This window comes from Notamacropus eugenii, chromosome 5 (genome assembly GCF_028372415.1).
Source record: "Notamacropus eugenii isolate mMacEug1 chromosome 5, mMacEug1.pri_v2, whole genome shotgun sequence".
NCBI classification, from domain to species: domain Eukaryota; kingdom Metazoa; phylum Chordata; class Mammalia; order Diprotodontia; family Macropodidae; genus Notamacropus; species Notamacropus eugenii.
The window spans coordinates 218,674,655-218,697,567 of record NC_092876.1 but is presented as its reverse complement, the minus strand read 5'-3'; the positions used below and the strand labels follow the sequence as shown (position 1 = coordinate 218,697,567).

The 22,913-nt window shown below is 36.0% G+C and overlaps 1 protein-coding gene across 8 annotated transcripts in view; it reads left to right on the top strand.

The window, feature by feature from the left end:
• The first annotated feature begins 231 nt into the window (after positions 1-231).
• Positions 232-22,913, top strand: part of BAZ2B (bromodomain adjacent to zinc finger domain 2B) — a 353,036-nt gene continuing 330,354 nt past the window's right edge. For 4 of the 8 annotated variants that reach the window (XM_072612107.1, XM_072612104.1, XM_072612087.1 and 1 more), the window contains exon 1: positions 330-698. The gene's annotated coding sequence lies outside the window, so the exon portion shown is untranslated. Of the gene's footprint in view, positions 699-764; positions 957-22,913 lie in introns of those variants that run through there. The other 4 variants (XM_072612105.1, XM_072612092.1, XM_072612090.1 and 1 more) reach the window with 3 other exon arrangements.

Below are 22,913 nucleotides of genomic sequence, written 5' to 3'. Positions count from 1 at the left end.
CCCATTCTCCAGAGCAGTCCATTTACAAAATTCACCCGGTCTTGTTTTATTTTTCACCCTCTCTGCTTTAGAAACAAAACAAAACTTTTCTAACTTTTCCAAAAGCCAAGGATGGTGCAAACTCAAAGATACAGTGGACAAGGGAGCAAGAATGTAACCTCCCTCCCATTGCTTCTTTAAGAGCTCTGATAGGTCATTTATTATTGGAACTGAAATGATATAAACAATTCCCTCTCTTCTGTCTCTCTTTTCCCCTTGTTAACAGCAACTTTCATTGTTAGAGAGAGAGAGGGAGAGAGAGCAAGAGAGAGCGAGGAGAGAGAGAAGCCTTGCTGGTTGACGTCACTTTTGGTTCATGAAGCCTTCGCCTAGAAGTGAAGCCGCTGAACAAACCTTGAGAAGAATCATCTCCTACTTCAATCTGCTGCTGGGGAGGAACTAACCGGAGAGAACGAAGACGGAGAAGGAGGGAGAAGGGAGGAAAGGCTTTTATTCTCGTAACTCTCACCTCCATTTCAACTCTTTGTACTTTTTTTCCCTTGTAAAAATCAACTAGAGTAATAAGGAAAGGGGTGGAGGTTACCCAAAACAAAACAAAACAAAAAATCGTAACCTTCAGGACCCTAGGGGTAGGGAAGGGGGAAAAAGAACCCAAACCAATCCATCCACAGCGACTCCCACCCAGTTCGAAACTCAAGGTGAGTTAAAAGCCTCTGGTGTAGGGAATAAGGGGTGGCAGGCGAGGGGGCCTGGAAGGGAGGAGGTGGAGGTGGTGGTGGTGGTGGTGGTGGTGGCAAGGCTGGAGATTGCCCGCGTCTGTAACGTCGGGTCGCCGCAGAGAAAGAGAAACTATTCTAGTGCGAATGGGAAAGACTCCGGAGTGGCCCGTCTTGGCCGGCGCTCGCCGCCGCCGCTTCCTCTCGGCTGCTCGGCGTTAGCTCTTTGTTGTGCTGCTGGTCAGTGGGCTTGAAGGGTGGTTTGGAGGGGTCCCGCCTGGAGTTTCGGGAAGGTGTAGAATGGGCTACAGATCCTGGGGTTGGGAGGGATGGGGGAGGGGGATTTTAAACTTTATTCCTAGCGGCAAGCGTTGGGGGTTCTGGGGGAGAGGGGAGGGGACTCCTGTCTTAGAAAGGCCGGTCCCCGCTGCTGCGGAGGACGCCAGCGGGTTCCGGAGTCCCCCGGCCGCCCGGGCTTGCTACGTCTCCTTTGTGCCGGCCGCTGCCCTAGCTTCCCCCGGGCGCCTCTTCCTCGGTCCCGGGGGTTTGCTCGCATTCGGGCCGCACCAACAGTTTGGCTCATCTTGGAAAACAACCCGCTGTGGTCGTGCAGCTTCTGCCGCCGTCGGCCCGGGTCGGTGGGGGCAGATTCCAGATACCCTTTTCCTTCCCTCCCGGGAGCCCCGTGCGCCTCCCCGCTGCCCCCAGACCCGCTCCCATCCTGGATGGCTTTCCTGCTCCAGCCTGCTTTCCCCCCCTCCCCTGCAGCCCCACCTCCCGCGATGGGCCTCTCCAGCCCTGTGCCAGCTATTCGCCCTCCTCTCCTGGGTAGCCGGGACTGTGGTTTACAGCTGGTACTGTGGGGTCGGGGGCCAGGTGGGACGGGGGTCCCGGGGTTTGGGGGCAGCGGTCTGTGTCTGGATGCGGAAGGTTAGAGGAGCTTTGCCTTCCTTCCCTACGGTGATGTCTGGGTGTGCGTCTCTAATCTCCCAGCATTTCCTGGCTGGCCACGACCACAAGCTTTCAACTCTTTCCCCAGCTTCCCCCTTCCTTAACCGCCCCCCCCCCCCCTCGCCCCCTCTCTCCCCACATCTCAGAAACATTTTCTTATGGAGAGATGCGGGAGTTACGGTCACCCTAGATTTGGGCGTCGGAAAGGAGGTGTTTGAAGGGGGCAGAGAGCCGGCCCCGCTGTTGAGGATTTTTCTTCATTTCTTTTCTCTCTCTGTCTTTCTCCGTCTCTCCCCCTCTGTATTTATCTTTTGTGTGTTGCTTCCTTATAAAGAGAGAAGCAGCTGCAGCCCTTGGCCGAGTTGTTGAAATTTATCCCTTTGTGTATATTACAATATCCTCCATTTTTTTCTGCCCTCTAAACAACAAGCCTTTCGCCATCTTGGGCAATTTTTATTCCCAAGTCTCTCCTTTTATTTTGGAGGAGGGGGAAGGACATTTGGAAAGGCACAAAGTGTGTCTGGATGAGGCTTAAAGTTTAGGAAATGTTACGGTAACAAGTGACGTCATATAAAGTTTAAGGGAATTTTTTTTCTAGAGTGGTTCCCCCCCTTTTAAAATCTGTCTCCCTCCCCCTTTAAAGAGTTGTGCAACTTATAGTATTAAGTTAGGATGGTCGTTTATGCTTTAAAAAATACCTGTCATCCCATCTCCTGTCCAACTTCCTCTTCAAAAAAAAATAGGAAAAGAAAAAAAAACCAAGAAAAGCCATACTCAGCCCCTCAATCTCCAACCTGTAAATTACTTTTATGTTTTGGTAACAGGTGGAGAAGTAATATAGTATTTTGTTTTTTTTCCTATCGTTTGGTATTTTTAGTACAACATATCTTTTCCTGCTTTCTAAATAATGTTTATTCTTTGAAGCAAACTAAAAACAGCTAGACTGGTTCATTGACAAGAGCCGAATTATAAATCTTTTATTTCCAGTCTCAGTTTTCTAGTAACATTTCAGCCAATATACATTAAATGTTTATTATGGTTCGCTTTAATTTTGTAATGATTTACAGCGATTCTATTTTAGAAGTTTATAAAAAGTAACAGGAGATAATGGGTAATATTTGTTTTAGTTCTAGATACAAAGTTCTGTGGTTGGCAGAATACTAATAGTGTTGATTCAAAAGGTAAAATTGATTTTAAAAGATTCCCTATCACCTCTGGCTATAAGGTCTATGTCAGCCATTGTGAAGAGGGAAACAATAAAAGGTACTGTTCTTGGAAAATTTACTTCTCTACAATAGATACGTTTTCATCTCATAAAAGTTTTTCTGGGTCACATGACAAAACTTAATGAAACACTGAGTACTTCATAAATAATAGGTAGTGTAAATAGAATAAAAAATAGAATTCTCTCTCCTTTAGTCACTTTGCCTTGCTAGATTTTGCAGTCAGCGTATTTACATCTCCTCTAACAAGGACGTGAAACTGTCTGTATTTAATTTGCATTCTCTTTGTCTTCAGGGTTGAGGAAAACATTGACTACAATTAAGTCATACAAGCTAATAGGAACAATTTTAAGTGCATTAAAACGATTTTTTCTACACACACAAAAACATATGATGTATGTGTTATATTTTTATGTTTATGTAGGCAACTTACTTTTGGGTTAACACAATTCAGCTATTTACCTTGGAATTTGCTTTATTTAAAATACTTTAGAAAGCTTTTTCGGAATTGAATGTCTGCCAGTTATGTGAATCTTAGGTAGATGAAAATGTTTAAATAGTTAAAAGCACATAGAACAGATGGTTCTAAATTATACATGCAACAAAGGACTAGAAGATTTGGCAGATTATAAATGGTGAGCAACAGAGGATAAGCAGTTTAAGAAAATGGTAGTTAAGTATATTTGATGTCTCACACCTATTGTAAACACTGGGAATATTATTGTCACAGTGCTGCATAATCAATAATTCAGACATTAAGAGAGTTTTGTTTCAGAAATGAAAAGTGATGTTTTACAAGAAATGCCTTCAGTTTTAAAATGTTCTAAAGTGAGTCTGACAAATAAACTCCTTTTTGTGTATTTTAGAAATAAGGCAGTATTAATCCCACACAAAAATATAAAAGTATATCTGAGAATTTTTTTAACCAGTATGTTGAATTCACATAACAGCTAGGAAAGTAGATATAGGCATTTTCTTTTTGAGGTTCAAACAGAAATATTATTTTGCTATTTGAGAAATAAAAATCTTTAAAGTTCATGTTTGTTAAGCCAAATGCCCAGATCCATCCTCTATAAAAGTATCCTTTTCTATGTTAATTCAAATTATTTTAGATTCTAATCCTAATATCTCCTTTCCTTGGCCATTGCATTTCCCCACCAGTATCATCTTTAAAGGGATATTTTATGTTTCAGAGGAACATTTGAACATAATGTTTCATTGACTTAATAAACCCCACTTGCAATAATATTACAACAGTTTTTATCAAATAGGTATGACAAATCACTTTAAAATATTTTTGATAATTTTGGTATATTTCTGTAGGTGGATAGGAAGGATTTGGGAAAGGAAAAACTGAGTAGTGACACATTGCCTTATCAGAGGAATCACTGGTTGAATATTTCTTTGTGTTTGGCTTTCTTAAAAAATGTATGAGGTAAAGTGTTACACAGTTCAGAATTTTGGTTTGAGTTTTATAAGACATTTATTTAAAATGCACATAAGATTGTAATGGAAACCTTGGAATTTTAATTCTATTGCCCTTTCTCCCATTTCTTTGTTTGCATGTTTATTATAGAACTGCAGTGTAAAGGAGCAGATGTTTTGCCAAACATCCTGATGTGTTGCTTTTTCTTATGGGAGTGCGTAACTGTTCCTTCTGATGCATCAACTTGACAGCTGGTTGATTTCATGGAGCTGCTAAGAAGCCATTAGTGGTGTCATTGAATTGAAACAGAACAGTCACTCCCAGCTTGAACTGCAATTGTTAATGTCTTTGTTGCTACTTTTGTGTTCCTACACAAGATGTAGAATATCACAGTTGCAAGAAAGTTCATGCTTTCTGTCTGATCCCCTTGAATTAGTGAAAGACTCTGTAAGACTTGATTGCTTTTAGGTTTATAGTTTTCTTGTGGTAAGGGTTTTGAGACTATAGATTCTTGGTTGTTGACCTAGACATGCCAAAAGGAGAAATACCATGAAGTACAAAAAAGCTGATTTGGTAACTTTGCCTCCCAAATAAAATTACATCATAAAGATTTAATGATTCCCACTTGAAGGACAATGTATCTAGTTGTGTATTTTTAAAAGATTATATGTACTTTTAAAAATAAAAATTTAAAAGAGGTTAAAAAATAAAAACAAGCATTTTTTTGAGACTCAACAAAATGTTCCTTTCCACCTAGTGCATGTTGATCTGTTGTTTTAATTGATGTTTTTAGAAGTATTTTTTGTAGAGGGTAATCTGAGTTTTAAAAAAGTTATTTATTGATTATAGACTTTGCAATTGTACTTTTTTATCTTACTATTGATATTTGTTGATAGTTTTAATATTAGACTCTTATCATATAATGTTAGCCAAGGAAGTGTGTTGTTGCCTGTTTGCCTCTTGCATGATCAAAGTGTTTATGCATTCTTTAGGGAGCAGGTAAAAACTGATGAGCTCAATACAGGCTGAACTCAAAAAATTAAACAATTAAAAATGATATTTGATGGTTAAGATTAGCTAACCAAAACTTCATTAGAAACATCATGATATAGCCTGCAAAGTAAAGGACATTCTTTAGTCTTAATATTTGTGTTATACGTATCAAAATAATTTTTGGCATGTAAATAAAAAAGACTTTACATAATTGATAAAAATCATGGGACAATATGTATTTTTTGCCAGTAATAGTAAATAAATAGGCAGTATTATTCCCACTTGAACAAATTTGGTTATACCTTTGTATAACTTCAGAATTGTATTTTTCTTATCTTATGTTCTTAGAGAAACTTTAGAGGAAAGTAGTTATGTCCTTTATAATTGAAGTAAAGTTTTAAATGCAGGTGTATGTACCCTCAGTCTTTAATAAGCTGTACAATTCATTTAAATAGCAAGCTACCTGAACGTAAATACGATTCTACAATTGCCTGTAGCTTTTCAACTGCTTAAAATTTGTTCATTAACCATTACACATATAAATCAAATTTTGGTTGGCTTATTTTTAAAAATGTACCAGAAGAACTTGCCATTTGAAGGACTCATGTTGAATCTTTTTGCAGAGAGAAGAATCTTTTTATTAGGCACTTGCAAAATCAAAATTATACCTTAATTTATTAGTTTAGTAAGTTTACATTTTTGTATGTTAGTTTTCTTATGGCACGATATCTGTAAAAAAGAAAGACCCAAGAAGAACATTAAATTTTCATTTATAAAGTTTCCCTATTAGTCTGTAAACTTTGAAACTGTATATAATGGCAGTCATAAACCTTGTTAATAAGCGTGGTTTCATTAGTATTTTTTTAGAGTGAATAAAAGATTGGTGATATCTTTTATACAGCTGAGGAATAGCTGATCTTAATTTTACATAGAATTTAGGCTCTACTTAATATTTACCACTGCAAAATTTGTAATGTTATGGTAGAGTTTAGGATGTAAACTTTAGATGATTCTGATGTTGGTAAATTGAACACTGAGTGTAGTTTTGAAAGTAATTCAAAATGACTATTAATTTAGTAATGCTAGGAAAGAAACTGGATAATAAATTTCATTCTAACTTTGATACATTAATGAAACAAAAGGAAGCATAGTGTGCTTTTAAATTTCAGGCTTTTACTCTGTTGCATTTGATAGGACTCTAAGTGGAAAACATGGCATTTATCCTTATGATTCAAAATATGTTTTGCATGTGACAATTTTCACTATTAAAAAATCCTAGCTTTTAAATTTGAAAATAGTGGTTCTTTTATTTACATGTGGTATTTTATTATGTATTTTTCATTTTCAAATACTTTTTTTTAACAAATTTACTATGCTTTGTAAAATAACATTTTGTTACTATAGGCATAGTTTTAAAAGTAATTTTAAGGAAAGGAGTTTTCACTTCTTATAAAAGAGGAGTCAGGCATGAAAATAATAATTGCATTCGTACATCAGATATGTATAGACATAATTGTGCGTTTTACCCTGTTTTCTGTTCTTACACTTTTCCACAAGCATGCACTCATTAATCAAAGACGCTGCACTCCTGCTGAGGGCAGAGAGGTTCATCAAATTGGCAGCCAGTTTGGTGTAAAGAACGGTGTACTGAAGCTCTTAACGGGCTGGGACATAAATAAATCTAAGGTCTTTGTATGCAAACCCTGGAGGTTAATACTGTATAATTCAGTGTCCTGTCTTTGTTTTTATGATTGATGTTTTAAAATGTTTGAAGCTTGATTCAAGTCTTCTAGTAGGTCAGGGCTAACAATCTGATTGGCTGAAGCAAAAAAAAGAATTAGGTTGGCAGAGAGGGACTTTGAGTACACTGCAGAGATTTTGATTTTTTTCTAGGAGATCATTGTCATATTGCCTGAGCTGTTATAGGAATGTTCCAGTGATTGACATCCCCTGCTGTGATAATGGACCTAGTGCATGAAATGCCAATAGTTTGGTCCTATTTGTTCGGAAGCTTACTGCTATTTGTATCCTTAACAGAGCTAACATGTAGAACAAGCAAAACTACTGGGATTTCTCTGTAGAAATAGTGCTGGGATTTGGCTTTAACATGAATTGGTTGCATATTCATAATTTAAGAACAGCTGGTTACAGCAAGCACATAGTCATTTGCAAGCTATTATAAACCATTCCACTCACACATGGAGCCTGTGCTTGGTGGTTGTTTCTTTTTTTTTTTTTTTATTGATCTACCTGAATTTAAAATCTGGTCACTGCTGCCACAGAAGCCTTTCCTTTTAGCTGTACTTGCAACATAGAATGACTTCAATTTTAAATATTTAATTTTAACTAAATGCTAAATAAAATGATTGAGCAAGGCCTTTGAACAAATGTAGAGGATCAGCAATGACACCCATACCTAAGATTTTATCTTCTGATGAAAAATTATAAAGCTCTGAGAATATGTGATATTTTGGTATTTTTCTAGTTTTATCCATAGATAAGTAATTGAACAATGTTGGTTGTTAAAGATGCTTATACTTTACTTTCCATTCACAATTTTAAACAGCCAAAACAAAACATTTTTATTCATTACAGTAAAAAAATCAAGTCACATAGTAGTCAAATACCAGTACTTATAATATATAGATCACTGGTAATATATTTTATAATAGGTCTTGTCAAAGGAAATTTGACAGTAGACAGTAGAAGTATTTTAAAGTAGTCAACCTGTGGCTATAGAACTGCTTGTGACTGTTGTGGAGTTAGTTTTATAAGAAACCTTTCACAGTTTGCCAGGTTTGGGTTAGAGTCCCTGGAGTATTAACCATAGACACATTTTCAGTGATTCCTGAATGGAGAATGCCGAGCTAGTCCATTCACGATGTTGGATTTTCTACATAGAAATAGAGAAAGAACCAGTGAAAGATGTTTCTTTATATCTCAAAGCTTTGGATGCAGAGAGTTGAAGAAGAAAGTGCTAAATGTCATTTTAGAGATGCTTGATGTAATCACAGGGTGATTTGATTTGTGTGGGCTAAAATAGGTGGATACCTAGTGATAATAAATTATGACATACAACTTCACAGAGGTGCCTTCACAATATCATATGTATGTGTATTTGCTTCTAACCACACTGGATGATGAAGTGCCTTTCAGTACTTCAAGGTTGAGTATGAGTGGTTAGAGTGCATTTTATTCTTTTTTAGCTTCACAAATAGCTAGATGTATTGGTAATATCACATAATATATGGCTGAAATTAATCTAGCTGATGGGTTGTTTTTTTGTCTAAATAATAAATTTGGAGGTTATTAAAGGACAAAATCTGTTTCAGCTTTGTGTTGCAGAAAATCATAACTTTACATATATTGTCAATTCTTGATTATCAAAGGCTCTTATTTAGTTTGTGAATTTGAGCATGATCTTTATGTCTTTTGGTTATTTCACAGCCTTTTAGCATTCCTACAACAAATAGTTTGGGAAATAAAGGGAGGTGAAATTCAAATGAACTGGTTTTGATCCTTGTTGGGCAGGTATGGTGAAATATTTTGTTGACAAGTCTGAGGGAGAGAAGTTTGAAATTTTACTGATGTAAGATGTTTGGATTATGTGTGGATTTCAATTCATTGTTTTTATTACTATGGAAAACAAAAAATTGGCTTCACTATGGGATAATATAATTGATACTTGTCTGTTTATGTGGTTGCTTAGAAGGATAACATTTGGATCTAGTAGAAAAATAGGCATGTATGCATTTATTTGAAAATTTTGAATGCTAAAAATCCTGAATGAGGGAAACATAAGAAATACAAACCTTAGGCTTTCAGAAGTGAAATATCATTTTTATTATTATTCATAGATGATAGACCCTTACAGGTCTTCTTAGGCCAACTTAGTCTGTTTTTACAGATGAGATAATCAAAGCCCAGATGGGTTGACTTTGCAAGGTTATACAGGTAGGAAACAGCAGGGATTCAAACGTAAGTCCTCTAATTAAAAATCCAGTGTTGTTTCTAACATACCATACTACCCGACAAATAAGTGGAGACTGTGGCGAGGTACCATTCAGGGTTATTTGTAACTCGTCTGAAGTCAGTTCTTTCTTTCCCATTTCACAGGGTAAGAAGTATCAAGTTGTTTTCCCCTTAGATTTACTCAACATTGGCTACCTGGCTGCTTCTAGATGGTGTTAGATAATCAATTTCAAGTCTACCACTACACCACTAGTTTGTGGGAGACAGGTTGAAATGGATGACTACCCACTCTGGTCAGGTCATCAGTTTTAAATGAGAGCATTTCTCCTTTGCCCTTACTTCTTCCCTTTAAGATCACCCCTAAGAAGGGTTTATGATAGAACAGGGAAGCTCCAAGTCTTATTCTTTGGGTGGGGAAAGAACGGTTTCTGATTTGAGAGTAGTTACAGGTTTCCCTCTACACTTTACTCTACTCTACTTTACAGGTTTGCCTCTACTTTTGGATATATGTCAGCAAGCCAGATGGACTAACAGAGCAAAAAGAAGTAGCAAATGGCAGCCCCTACTACTAAAAACTACAATACTGCTTCATAATGAATTACCAAATTACCAAAGCACCTCCCCCCCCCCAAGGGAGAGGTTTTAAACAAACACAAAGTGTAAATTTTCCAAAAAAAATTTATTGAATGCCATCTCTGAAGAGAGCATTTGGTGTGACGTCAGGAACTTGTGCTTTTTCTGTTTAATCATCTTTGATAAAGTGATAAATGTTTGCTTGCAAAAGCACTTTACATTCTTAAAAAGGCTTAAAAATATAAAGCAATATAGGAGTTATTTGGACCAATTTTAAGTCACATAAAAGAAAAATGGTGGATATAGAAGGTTGTAAAAGTATTTAGATTTTTAAAGAAGTCATATTTACTTATCTAGCATCCAATTTATATGTTAGAGGCCCCTAGGTGGTGTAGCAATTAGTATGTTGAATCTGGAGTCAAGAAGACCTGAGATCAAATGTGGCCTTAGACACTAGCTTTGTCATCCTGGACAAGTCATTTAACCTCTCTGTCTCAGTTTCCTCATCTGTAAAATGGGGATAATAATAGCAAAGATACAATGAACTATGTAAAATACTTTGCAAGTGTTACATTATTACTGTGTACATGTTAGCAATTTTTATTATTACAGTTCTATAATAACATTATGAGGTAGGTGCTATAGATATTGTAGGGGTGTTTTAGAGAGGAGGAAATTGGGACAGAGATTAAGTGACTTGCCCATGATGATAAAGCTGAACAAGTATTGGAGGCAGAATTTGAACACAGGTCTCTCCTGATTCAACGTGCAGTATTCTGTCCATATAACCATGGCTTCAAAATGGAATGGATGTATACTTTCATGGGAAAGAGGATTATTATAACATGTAGATGTAGCTGCAAAAGCCCGCTTTGGGTATATGAAAGAAATACTGAGTACCTTTCAAGGCAAAGAATTACAGAAGCAAATAAGTATTTCTTTTCCCCTTCTGGGTGGTTAGCATTAGCACTGAGTAGAAATTGTAACTGACACTTCATCAGTCGGTAGTATGCTAGAATCTAACTAATTTTACCTTATTTTGTAAGGAAACTGGAATGAAAGGACGTGTCACAAGGTAGACAATAATAATAGAAGACAGAGAAAAGCACTTTTAAGGCATCTTTTTAAATGTAATTAATAGGAATCTTGTTATAAAATAAAGGCCTTCTGAAAAGTGTAACATTGCCTTTTCTTCTTCAAAATCTTAGTAGTCTTGGTACTGTATCATTTAGTTTCTCTAGAAAGTTCTTAAAATTTGCAGTTAGTATGAGGAAGTGTCTGTGATCACACCTTGGGGATTTGAGATATGAAGTAGAGGGTTTATGGAAGGGTAATGTACACAACTGGTCCAGGAAGTGAATCTTTAGTACCTTTGGCTAATAAATTAAGGTGGTTTTCGTTTGGGTGCTAGGCCTGTTTTTCACAAGTGCACTTGCCAAAAATCACAAATGAAGATATTTGTAATAAAGAATGTATTTGTGTTTTAGTTGCCTTATAAGGAATGGGAAGGTAAGAGTAAGGCTTTGAAAGGAGGGAAGGCAGTGAAGTGGGAATGAGCACTTATATTTGTGGCTACAGTTTCACTATTTTTATTCTTATGAAATATATGCCAATTGACTGTTGAACTTCCAATTTATAATGGCTACATTTCCGGGGTGAATCATGTAAACAGTTTATAAACTGCATTGGGATCTTTTGGAATGTGTGTCAGTATATAAAGTAGTGTAAATGTTATTGTGGAATTGGCAAAGACTTCCTAGTTTGATCTCTGTATATATTTCCGTGGTACTCATCAGCAGAGTATAAAGACAGAAGACACTCTAATTTTATGAATTATTCGTGTATGAGGGCCGGGTAACTCTTTGAAAATACTTTTAATTTTGACAGATAGCATCCTGTATATTTAGTGCATATATACATACATGTTTTTATGTTACTGCTGAGGTTTATTTCACTGATTAATAAATTAATAGACATATCTGTAGAAACTTCTGTTGAGAAATTTATAGGTTTATATCTTTAGCTGTCTCTTAAAAGAGATCTTAGCACATTAGAATTGTGTTAAAAGATATTCATTATCCTTGAGAAGAAAAGAATAATAAAAAATGCAAATTTAAGGTGCTTCTGGGACATCTGAGTGAGGATATATTATAAAATAGCTATAAATCCAAAAATTGAAGCTCAAGTTGAGGCTAACAATGTAGAAAAGCTAGAATTTCAATTGTACGTTAACTTTTTTGAAGGACCTTAAATGTTATCTCATTTGATCCTCACAATCATTCTGTGAGGTAAGTGTTATCCTCATTTTACAGATAAAAAAACTGAGAGAGCTTAAGTGACTTGCCCAGGATGCAGGGCCTGGAGTCAAGATGTTTTTTGCTGTTGCTCTATTGTATCTGACTGTGACCCTACTTGGGCTTTTCTGGTCAGATATTGGAGTGGTTTGTCATTTCCTTCTCCAGTTCATTTTACAGATGAGGAAACTAATGTAAGTAGGGTTAAGTGACTTGCCCAGGGTCATACAACTAATGAGTGTCTGAGGTCCAATTTGAATTCATCAGAAGAGGAGTTTTCCTGACTCCAGGCCTGGTGCTCTATCCACTGTAGCACCTCCCTGCCAGGAAGACCTGAGAACAGCAGAGACTCGCAACATGTGAACTTTGGTAATCAAGATCAAGAGCTGAGAAAATGAAGAGGAACTAGCAGAGAACAGGAAAATAGGGGAGAAAAAGAGTAGAATAAAAAAATGGCTCAGAAGTTAAGGGAGAAAACTAATTTTCTGATGTTTAGTAGTCTGTTAATAGATAATAGCTATGATGTTTATAGGGTTAGGAAATTATCAGTAAAAAAAAAAATGGCTACTAGTGTTTGTTGGTTTCCTTAGGTTGATATGTTATAGTAAGTGCCAGTTCTGTGCTAGGCATCATGCTAAGTGTCGGGGATAGAGAGTCCCTGCTTGCTTGGGCTAGCTTATTTACTAATCTGTTTTGAGGACCCCAGGTCTCAGTTTCTGCCATGAATTTGCACCATCACCCTTTCCCAAGTATGAAATTAGTGAACCTAGACACATATTTGCCATATATGTGTGTGTGTATGTGTATGTGAATGAATAACTATGTCCATATCTTTACGTGTAGGATGTTTTTATTTATAAATTGATGCTAATTTATACACATTTATTTATATTTATCCATGTATCCTGTACATGATACAAATAAAAGAATAGCTACACATGCAAATATACATGGAAACCACTAAATGTTGGATTACACACACATTTCTATATCATATTCAGTATCCTAAGGATATGTTTTATACATAAGTGATTTTCTTTGCAAAAATTCTGAGAGAATTTTATTTTCAGTGGTATTTCCTATAATATTGTTGACTCTGGGTAGAGCATTGCATACGCGTTGGTTTTACCTTGTATGTACCTAGGTGTATATATCTATTTTTTTTTTTTTTTACTGGACCTGATATAGAAGGCTCCTGACCTCTACCAGTGCAGGTTAGCATCTTACACTCTTAGATAATTGCTTGTGAACCTAAAAGGTAAAGTAAGTTTTCCAGGGTTACACAATCATTATATCCCTGAGCTAACGTTTGATTTCTAGGCCATCTCTTTCCACAACACCGCTCTAGCTCTCAAGTAAATATGTATATTGTATATTGTATAATATTGTATATTAACGTATATTGAAACAAATCTCTATTTCTGTCAATATGAACATACTTGGATATAGACATGCTTTTTTATGTTTGTGTATGTGTATAGATTTACATGTATTAGGTATGTTTTAGAAATTAGAATTTTAGAACTGAGGACTTTAGTGATTACATAGTTGGACTTATAATTTTTTTAACAATGAATGTGTTATACCTTTTGTTTTAACACCACTTATATTTCCTAGTGTATTCTTTCCTCTCCCCTTTCTAGAGAGTTGTCCAATATAACAAAAAAATTTTTTTAAAAAGAGGAGGAAAATGTGTAGTCTGTAAACTAACCAACACATCAAAAAATTTCATGTGCTACATAGTATTCTATATCCATCGTCCTCTATCTCAACCAGAAAGGAAACAATTATTTAATTGTTTCAGTTGTGTCTGACTCTTCATGACCCCATTTGGGGTTTCCTCAGCAGAGCCTATAGAGTGGTTTGCTATTTCCTTCTCCAGCTCATTTTACAGATGAGGAACTGAGGCAGACAGGGTTAAGTGACTTGTCCAAGGTCACACAGATAGTAAGGGTCTGAGACTAGATTTGAACTTGGGAAAATGTGTCTTCCTGGCTCCAGGCCTGGCATTCTATCTACTGTGCCACCTACATGCCCTCTAGTGCCTTTCATTTCTCTTCTTTGGGCCAAGTTTGTAAAGCCCCTAATGTTAAAGATGAACAAACTGAGACCCAGAGAAGTTAATTACCTTGTCCAAGGCACTGTAACTACTAATTGGTTTACCTTTTTCTGAAATAGAGATTTGTTGATTTCTGATCCAGTGCTCTCACCATTCATGATACCAGCCTAACTCCTTTTGATTTGCCCCTCCTGTATCTTTTTGGTTCCTCTATCATTATATCTTTCAACCACATCTTTCGTTTCTAATGCCACCTTCCTTACTTATGTTGGGCCGTTCATACCTCATATTATGTTATTACCTCCTTCTCAAGTTGTTCCAATTGGTCTCTCCCCTCCCCTTCTCTCTCCCTTACCCTTATCTTCTTCCTCTCCTTCCCTTCTTCCTCTCCTCTCCTCTTCCTTTGTTGCATATTTGAAAGTCAGAATTTTGAATTCTTGTTTTGCAACTTGTTCCATATGCTTACTGCTATGCTATAGGCAGGCTACTTTTCTGAGCTATGGTTCATTTTCTGTAAAATGAGGATAATGATACCTGTGGTACCTCTCTCACAAGGTGATGGACTGCTAGTGGAAAATGAAATTGGAACAAGGTCTTAAAGGAAGTTGTGAAAGTGGCCTGGAAGAAAGTTTAGAGAAAATCCAGAGTGAACAAATGAGCAAAGACTCATGAGTACATATATGGGGTGTCCCAAAAATCTTAGTGTAGTTTTAAGCTATTAAAGGTTTAATAGTTTATGTTTATTATGATATAAAGATTTAATAGCTTAAAACTGCACCAGAACTTTTGGGACACCCTGTATATGAATGGTGTTAAGCAGACTAACTTGTTTGGAGAGAACAACATAGGTTCTAAATATGTTAGGACATTTGACAATATTAGAAAAACAAAGGAAATTTTTTTTAATAATACACAAATGAATGGGGAGGGAAGAGAAGAAGGGGAGGGATAGGATTTGTAACTCAAAACTTTTTAGAAATATAAAAAATTGTTTTAACACATAATTGAGGAAAATATAAAATATATATTTTTAAAATAAATGAAAAATAAAAAGAACCCAGGGTGAGGATAAGGAATAAGGGGGGTAAAACAAAAATGGAATTTGTGAGCCTATAGTAGGTATTAAAGAAACATTTGTTTAATTTGAAAAAATACATAAGTGAAAATGTAAAACTTCAGTATTTTGAAATTTTTGTGAAATGCAGTATGTAAGTCTTAGATAGAATAAAGTCTTTAAAAGCATTTGCATCTAAATACTCCCCCACCTAAAAGATCTATAAGGAGCACATTAAACAAAATCCTGGAAAATCTGGGTGACATTTTGGAAGGTGAGAGGAAGGAGAAGTCACGTTAAACAAATACGGGTCTTTCATCTTTTCTGAAGTTGTCTCTATCATTAAAAATTAGTAAGAAAATTTATTAGTTGAACCCACCTATATACTCAATGGTCTTAAGGTAACTTTTATTATCAACCTTTTTCTTAATCCAAAGACAGAATGGTATGCAGGGAAGAGGGCTAGATTTGAGAGTCAGGAAATCTGAGTTCTCTCTCCTGATTCTCTTGCTTGCTAGCTCTGCCCATGGCCTAATCAATTAACCCTTCTGGAGTTCTGTTTCATTTCTGGGGTAATAATACTGCATAATAATACTTTGTGAAGAAAACACTTTTAAAATATAATCTTTTCTTCTACATCAGCACTGACAAATCAACAAGGTTATGTGAATGTGAGTTGATTTCCTCAGAAAAGTTTTCATTGTGCTTGATATATAATCTTTTGGAAGGGAAACTTTTCAGATAGACAAATATTGAATCATGGAATCTTAAAGTTTGAGGAGACCTCAGGGTTCTGAATCCCTACCTGAACTGGTATCCCTTTCACGTTGCCCTTAACAAATGGTCATCTGGTCTTCTTCAGGACCTCTACTGACTGGGAAGTCACTGGTTGCCAAAGCATCCCCATGCCACTTTTAGAGAGCTCCACCCTTATATCAAGTGTACATATAATTTTCTATGCCTTCCATCCTGTGTTTTTAGTTCTGCCATCTGGCCAATTGGAATAAATCTAATGTCTCTTCTATAGGACATCCTCTTAAATATTGATATAATTTCCTATCCCCTTCCCATCATCTCTAGACTAAACATCCCCAGTTCCTAATCTTTACACGTCTTGATCTTTAGATCATTTAATGTCCTGGTTGCCTTCATTTTGACATGCTCTGGCTTATCAATATCCTTCCTGAAATGTGGCATCTAGACGTGGAAATGACACAGCTGACATCTGAACAGCACAATCTACCCTGGAACCATTAGATCCTTCTTGGTTTTGAATATTGTGCCCTTAATACAGTCTGATTGAATTTACTTTTTGAGATACCTTGTCATGTTGTTGACTCACCTTGTCATGTTGTTGACTCATGTTAAGTTTGCAAGTCAGTTAACCCTCTCAAACTATTTTAGCAGAAAGTGTTGTCTAGTCATGCCTTCCCTGCCTTGTGCTTACGCAGTTGATTCCAAGCCTAAGACTTTACATTCTCCCTCTTACGTTTCATCTGCTGTTTTAAGCCCATCATTTTAAATTGTTAAGATCTCTGGATTATTACCGTCTTCCAATGTATTAGCTCTTTCTCTCATCTTTGTGTTTTCTGCAAATTTGATAAGCATATTATCTATGCCTCCATCCAAGTCATTGATAAAAAATGTTTAACATTACAGGAGAAAGGATAAATCACTGGGGCTCCATGAAAGATCTTATATTAATGATTTTTTCAACAGATATTCTGCTAGTTGAAGTCTTCTATCGTAATTTTCATGCCTTTGTGTCAGCTTTGTGATTTATGTTGAACACTTTTTATCCAGTTCTGCCAACTAACTTTTTGCCTAACATATCTCCCCATACTACTCTCTTTAGTTATTGGTCTTTCTCCTTTGATTCGTACCAAGATACTTCCCATTCTGTCTGTACTCTCAGTTTGCAGATCATCAGTTAAAATTTTTCTTCTTCTTTTAGTATACATCTCAGTGTCTGCCTGTTTGTGTATCTTTCTGTGTTTGATGTTGAAGGTATTGATATATAAACTTAGGTGTGCAAGTTCAGTAATTCAAGTTATTTCTCCTTACTTAATATAACTAATTACTTTGTGTTAGTAGTGTACAACTGTATACAAATGATTTTTTTGTCTACATTTGGATATGAGAACTGAATGACAAACTCTTAACAAAAAGATCACAGAGTTCTCTCACAGGTTGCTTAAGGACAGTTGTCCAGATCAGTAAAGTCTCCATAACAGTTACTGGAGATTTCTCTTTATTAAAGGAAAAGCCAATGATAAAGCTTTGACTTAGTTTCGTATTTCAGAGCACATACATAGATGTATGGCTTCCTGTCTTTGTCTGTGCATCTACTACTATAGGATATACCTTGCTTTAAGCAAATGCTTTATAGTATATTAAAATTCAGATTTGGAAAACAGGCTGATTTCATTTGCAAGAAAACTATTTGCTTTATAAAAGGAATCTTTTAAATAGTGAGTTGTTCCTAAAGTATTTAAATGTGATCTTATGCAAAATTTATTTATGTATGACTTTTCTAGACAACAGTATACACATTAAGTAGAGTGATGAACTTGGAGTTCAAAAGACCTTAGTTCAAATCTCATTTCTGACAGTAAATTAGGTGGCCACAGCTAAGCTGAAAAATGTGACTGAGCCTCAGGCAACACTGATGTCTTAAATTATAAATATTTGTGATCTCCATCATGGAAAGGAGTTCTCATACCAAGAATTTTCATAATGACCAAATCACAGGTCCTTAACACTTAACATTTGTAGTCTGTACGTAGTCTGTACCACACAGTTTAAGACTTGAGAATGTATTGCCTTGTGCTCTCTGTTCTTTCTTCATTGTTAGTCTGAAAAATGTTGCTTATTAAGAAAAGTGTTCTATGTTTAGCTTTGTGCTTTCATTTGTCACTATCTGTAGGTGATAGAGGGTTTATGTGTGTGAATGATTTGATAGATAGTATATGGGGACCTACTTTGTTTTTAACCATTCAAAGTGGCCCTTGAATTCTCTGATGCTGTTTTTGTGTTAAGATGTTTGCCAGCGGTGTGGACTAATTCTATTCCCCCCCCGCCCATGTTGTGAGTTTGTTTTCCTTTAACTGCTTGCCCCTTTAAAAGAATATAAATTTCCTTAGTCAGGGATTTTTCCTTTTTGTCTTTGTGTTCCCAGCATCTACTACATATTTTCCTGGCATATAGTATGCTCTTAATAAATGCTTGTTGATTGTTGAATGCTCAACACACATATATGTATCTCCTCTCTCCAAAACATGATCTCTTTTCTTTGGAGCAACCTCTGAGGGTAGTGATTGGAAACAATTTTTTAAAATTAAATTATTTTATTTGTTTTCAGTGTTCTACAATCACTTCCATATATCTTGTATTTTTTTCCTCTTCCTCCCCCTTTTTCTTCCCTCCCTACCCACTCACTCCCTGAGACAGCATACAATTTTATATAGGTTCTTCACATACATTCCTATTAAATACATTTTCACCTTAGTCATGTTGCATAGAAGAATTAAAATGAGTGGGAGAAATCATAAAACAAAACAAAACGTAATATAAAAAAAAATGGTCTGCTTCATTTTGCAATCAAATTCCATAGTTCTTTCTCTGGATGTGGAAGGCATTTTTCCTCAAGAGTCTATTGGGCATTTTTTAAGTACTTGCATTGCAATGCAGTACTACGTCTACCAGAAAAATTCCTCATACATTGTGGTTGTTGATATGTACAAAGTTCTCCTGGTTCTGCTCCTTTCACTCAGCATCAGATCATATAAGCCTTTCCTGGTCTCTCTGAAGTCTTCCTGTTCATCATTTCTTATAGCACCATAGTATTCCATTACATTCATATACCACAATTTGTTCAGCCATTCCCCACTTGATGACCATCCCCTTGATTTCCAGTTCTTGGTCACCACAAAGAGAGCTGCTATAAATATTTTTGTACATGTGGGACCCTTTCCCATTTTTATGATCACTTTGGGATATAGTCCCAGAAGTGATATAGCTGGATCAAAGGGTATGCACATTTTTGTAGCCCTTTGGGTATATTTCCAAAGTGCTCTTCAGAATGGTTGCATCAGCTCACAGCTGATTGGGAACAATTTTTGAACCAATAGGTGCCTGTTTAGTGATTTTTCATTTATCAATGGGAATTTTGTTTAATAAGGATTTAGAGGAAATAATTAGTGAAGATTAAGGTTTGTTAGCAATTTGTATATTTTCATCCTTTTCTTTTAATATCTTAAAATACTCAAGAACTTAGATGATTTCTTAGATAATGGTGTGGGGATGACTTATGCTGTAAATTAGAATTTCTCCTGAAACATGTTCATTTGCTTACCTCAAGCATTCTAATCTTTACTGATTAAAAGAGAGTGATTTTCAGTAGTTTATTGGAGGAACAATTTATTACAGATATTTTAATAAACAAAAGAATTAATAGCCAGCCATCTGGATGGGTTTAAAAATATTTGGTTAGTGTTTTCTTTGCTATGCAATGAATTCAAATCATTATAAGCTTAGATAAATTGGCATATAGCATTCAGATAAACACAAAAGAGGAAATACAAAGTAGGAGTCAAGTAGTCCTAAAATTCAGAGTTCGTTGAAATGTGTTTCTGTTTACTAAAAATATCTTATGAAACTCTGGACACTTTCCTGTTTGGGAGGGGTTGGGGAAGTGGGTGGTCTAAAGTTAATACAAGCCTGGAAATTTCTTAAGAAAGGCCTAATACTTTAAAGAAAGTTATTTTGTGTGATGGTATCTTGGTACAGGACTATTGGATAAAACTGACAGAGGAACTTGTAAATTTGTAAGCATAAGAATAGACAGTTTTTTTAGAGCTCCTCAACCTTTATTTTTTAAAAAATTTTCAACATTTTTATAAGATTTTGAGTTCTAAACTTTTCTCCCTCCATCTTATTCCCCCCAAGACAGCAAGCAATCTGATATGAGCTATACATGTGCGATCATGTTAAATACATTTCCACATTTTAGACTAGTTTTTTTTAATCCCACACTGAATATGACTGAAGAAAATGAGTTGTGCTGATGAATTGAACAAGTGTTCAAAGAGAGTTTACTGTGTACCTGGCACTATATTAGGCAGCTGTTACAGTTAATGAATCTTTAAGATTATTTTAAGATTACCAAATCTTTAAGATTTGGTCCCTATCCTAAAGAACAAGCCTGAAAATGTCAATTCCCACCCCACCCTAACCACTCAAAAGGTTGAGAAGCTCACTAGTATTTCTAGAATAAAATACCAACTCCTTTGTTTTAAAGACCTTCACAGTCTGGCTTCAACATAGCTTTCTAGACTGATTTCATATTACCCTCTGTTGTGTTCCAGTCAAGGTGGACTGTTTGCTCTTCCCCTGCACAACGTTCTATCACTTGCCCCTGTTCAAAATTATCATTTTGTACAAATTACTGTTCTTTGTGCCTGTGGAATGCTCTCCATCTCTTGGACTCTGCATCTCCCTTCAAGGCTCATCTCACATACAGCCTCCCACAGGTTGCTTTTCCTGATTCTTCCCCTTCCCAATTAGTTAGCTATTTCTCCTCACCCCCATTTTGTTTCTACTTCTCTGCACTTTGTATATCCCTGTAGAACTTGAACTCCCTGAGGTTAGGCATTGGTTTTTTTTTTTGTCTCTGTAAGCTTAGGGCCTAAGTGCAGTGCTTTTAACTTAGCAGGCTATTAACAGATGCTTACTGAATTTAATTGAATCGAGTCTTAAAAGAGGAAAGGAACAAGAGAGAATAAATATATTTTGAACTTAAGAAAGAGGCTTAATGCTAACCTAAACTGTTTAATAAATAAAATTTCAGAGGAGAAAGGAATGTGGTGTGGAATAAACTCTATGAGGGTAGTAAGATTTGAGCTGGAGAGAATATAGGATTTAGGGACCTGGGAAAGATATTAGAATGGGTGATTGGGTATAGTGCTATCAAAGTCATAAAAATAATAATGGACATGGTATGTGGTATATGAGGAAACTAGTTTGTTGGGTATGAAGTAAGCAAGTTGAGTGTTCATGGTAAACACATTTGGATAGGTAGACTGGGGTTAGATTAGGGAGCATATTGAAAATTAAGAAGAATAGTTTGAAATTTATAATAAGGAGCTGTTACAGATTCTTTGACAGAAAAAAAGGATGAAAGTAGTGGAGGGTTTTTAAAAAATATATAATTTATTAATTTTTCAGTTCTTAACATCTACTTCCACAAGAATTTGAATTCAAAATTTTCTCCCCATCTCTTCCATACCCTGAAGCCTGCTCCAGGACAGCATGTAAAGAGTTCAACTTTAATGAGTTCCTTAAGTCTTCTCTTTCCTGTTTACCTTTTCATGTTTCTTCTGACTCTTTTATTTGAAAATCAGATTTTCTATTCAGCTCTGGTCTTTTCAACAAGATTACTTGGAAGTCCTCTATTTCATTGAAATTCCATTTTTTTCTCTGAAGTATTATACTCACTTTTGCTGGGTAGATGAGTCTTGGTTTTAATCCTATCTCCTTTGACCTCTGGAATATCATATTGCAAGCCCTTTGATCCCTGTGTTATCCTGATTGTATTTCCACAATACTTGAATTGTTTCTTTCTGGCTACTTGTGATATTTTCTCCTTGATCTGGGAACTCTGGAATTTGGCTACAATATTCCCAGGAGTTTTCCCTTTGGGACCTTTTTCAGGAGGATTGGTAAATTCTTTGCATTTCTATTTTACCCTGTGGTTCTAGAATATCAGGGTAGTTTTCCTTGATAACTTCGTGGAAGATGATATCTAGGCTCTTTTTTCAGGTAGAACAATAATTTTTAAATTATTTTAAATGATCTCTCCTGGATATATTTTCCAGATCACTTGTTTTTCCACTGTGATATTTCACTTGTCTTCTATTTTTTTCATTCTGTTGGTTTTGTTTTATACTTTCTTGGTTTCTCATACAGTCATTAGCTTCCATTTGCTCCATTCTAGTTTTTAAAGAATTATTTTCTTCAGTGAGTTTTTGAACCTACTTTTCTGTTTGGCTAATTCTGCTTTTTAAAGCATTCTTCTCCTCATTAGCTTTTTGAACTTCTTTCGCCATTTAGGTTAGTCTGTTTTTAAAGGTGTTATTTTCTTTAGCATTTTTTGGCTCTCCTTTAACAAGCTGTTGACTCACTTTTCATGATTTTCTTGCATCACTCTCATTTCTCTTTCCAATTTTTCCTCCACCTCTCTTACTTGATTTTCAAATTCCTTTTTGAGCTCTTCCATGACCTGAGACCATTGCATTTTTTTTTTTTTTTTTTTTTAGGTTTTGGATGTAGAAGCCTTGACTTTTATGTCTTCCTCTGATGGTATGCTTTGTTCTTTCTCATCTGAAAGAATGGAAGAGAATACCTGTTCACTAAGAAAGGAACCATCTATAGTCTTATTTTTTCCTCCTTTTTGGGGCATTTTCCTACTCAGTTACTTGACTTTTGAGTTCTTTGTCAAGTGGAAGATATACTCTAGAGGCCTGTAAGTTCTCAGTGCCTCCAAGGTGGCACAATCCTGGCCTGCTCTCTGGTCTGGGAGCAACCACAAGCACTCTTTTCTGCCCAGGATCTGCAAGTAGGATTCCCTCTTCAGAGCCTCCACCAGCTCTCCT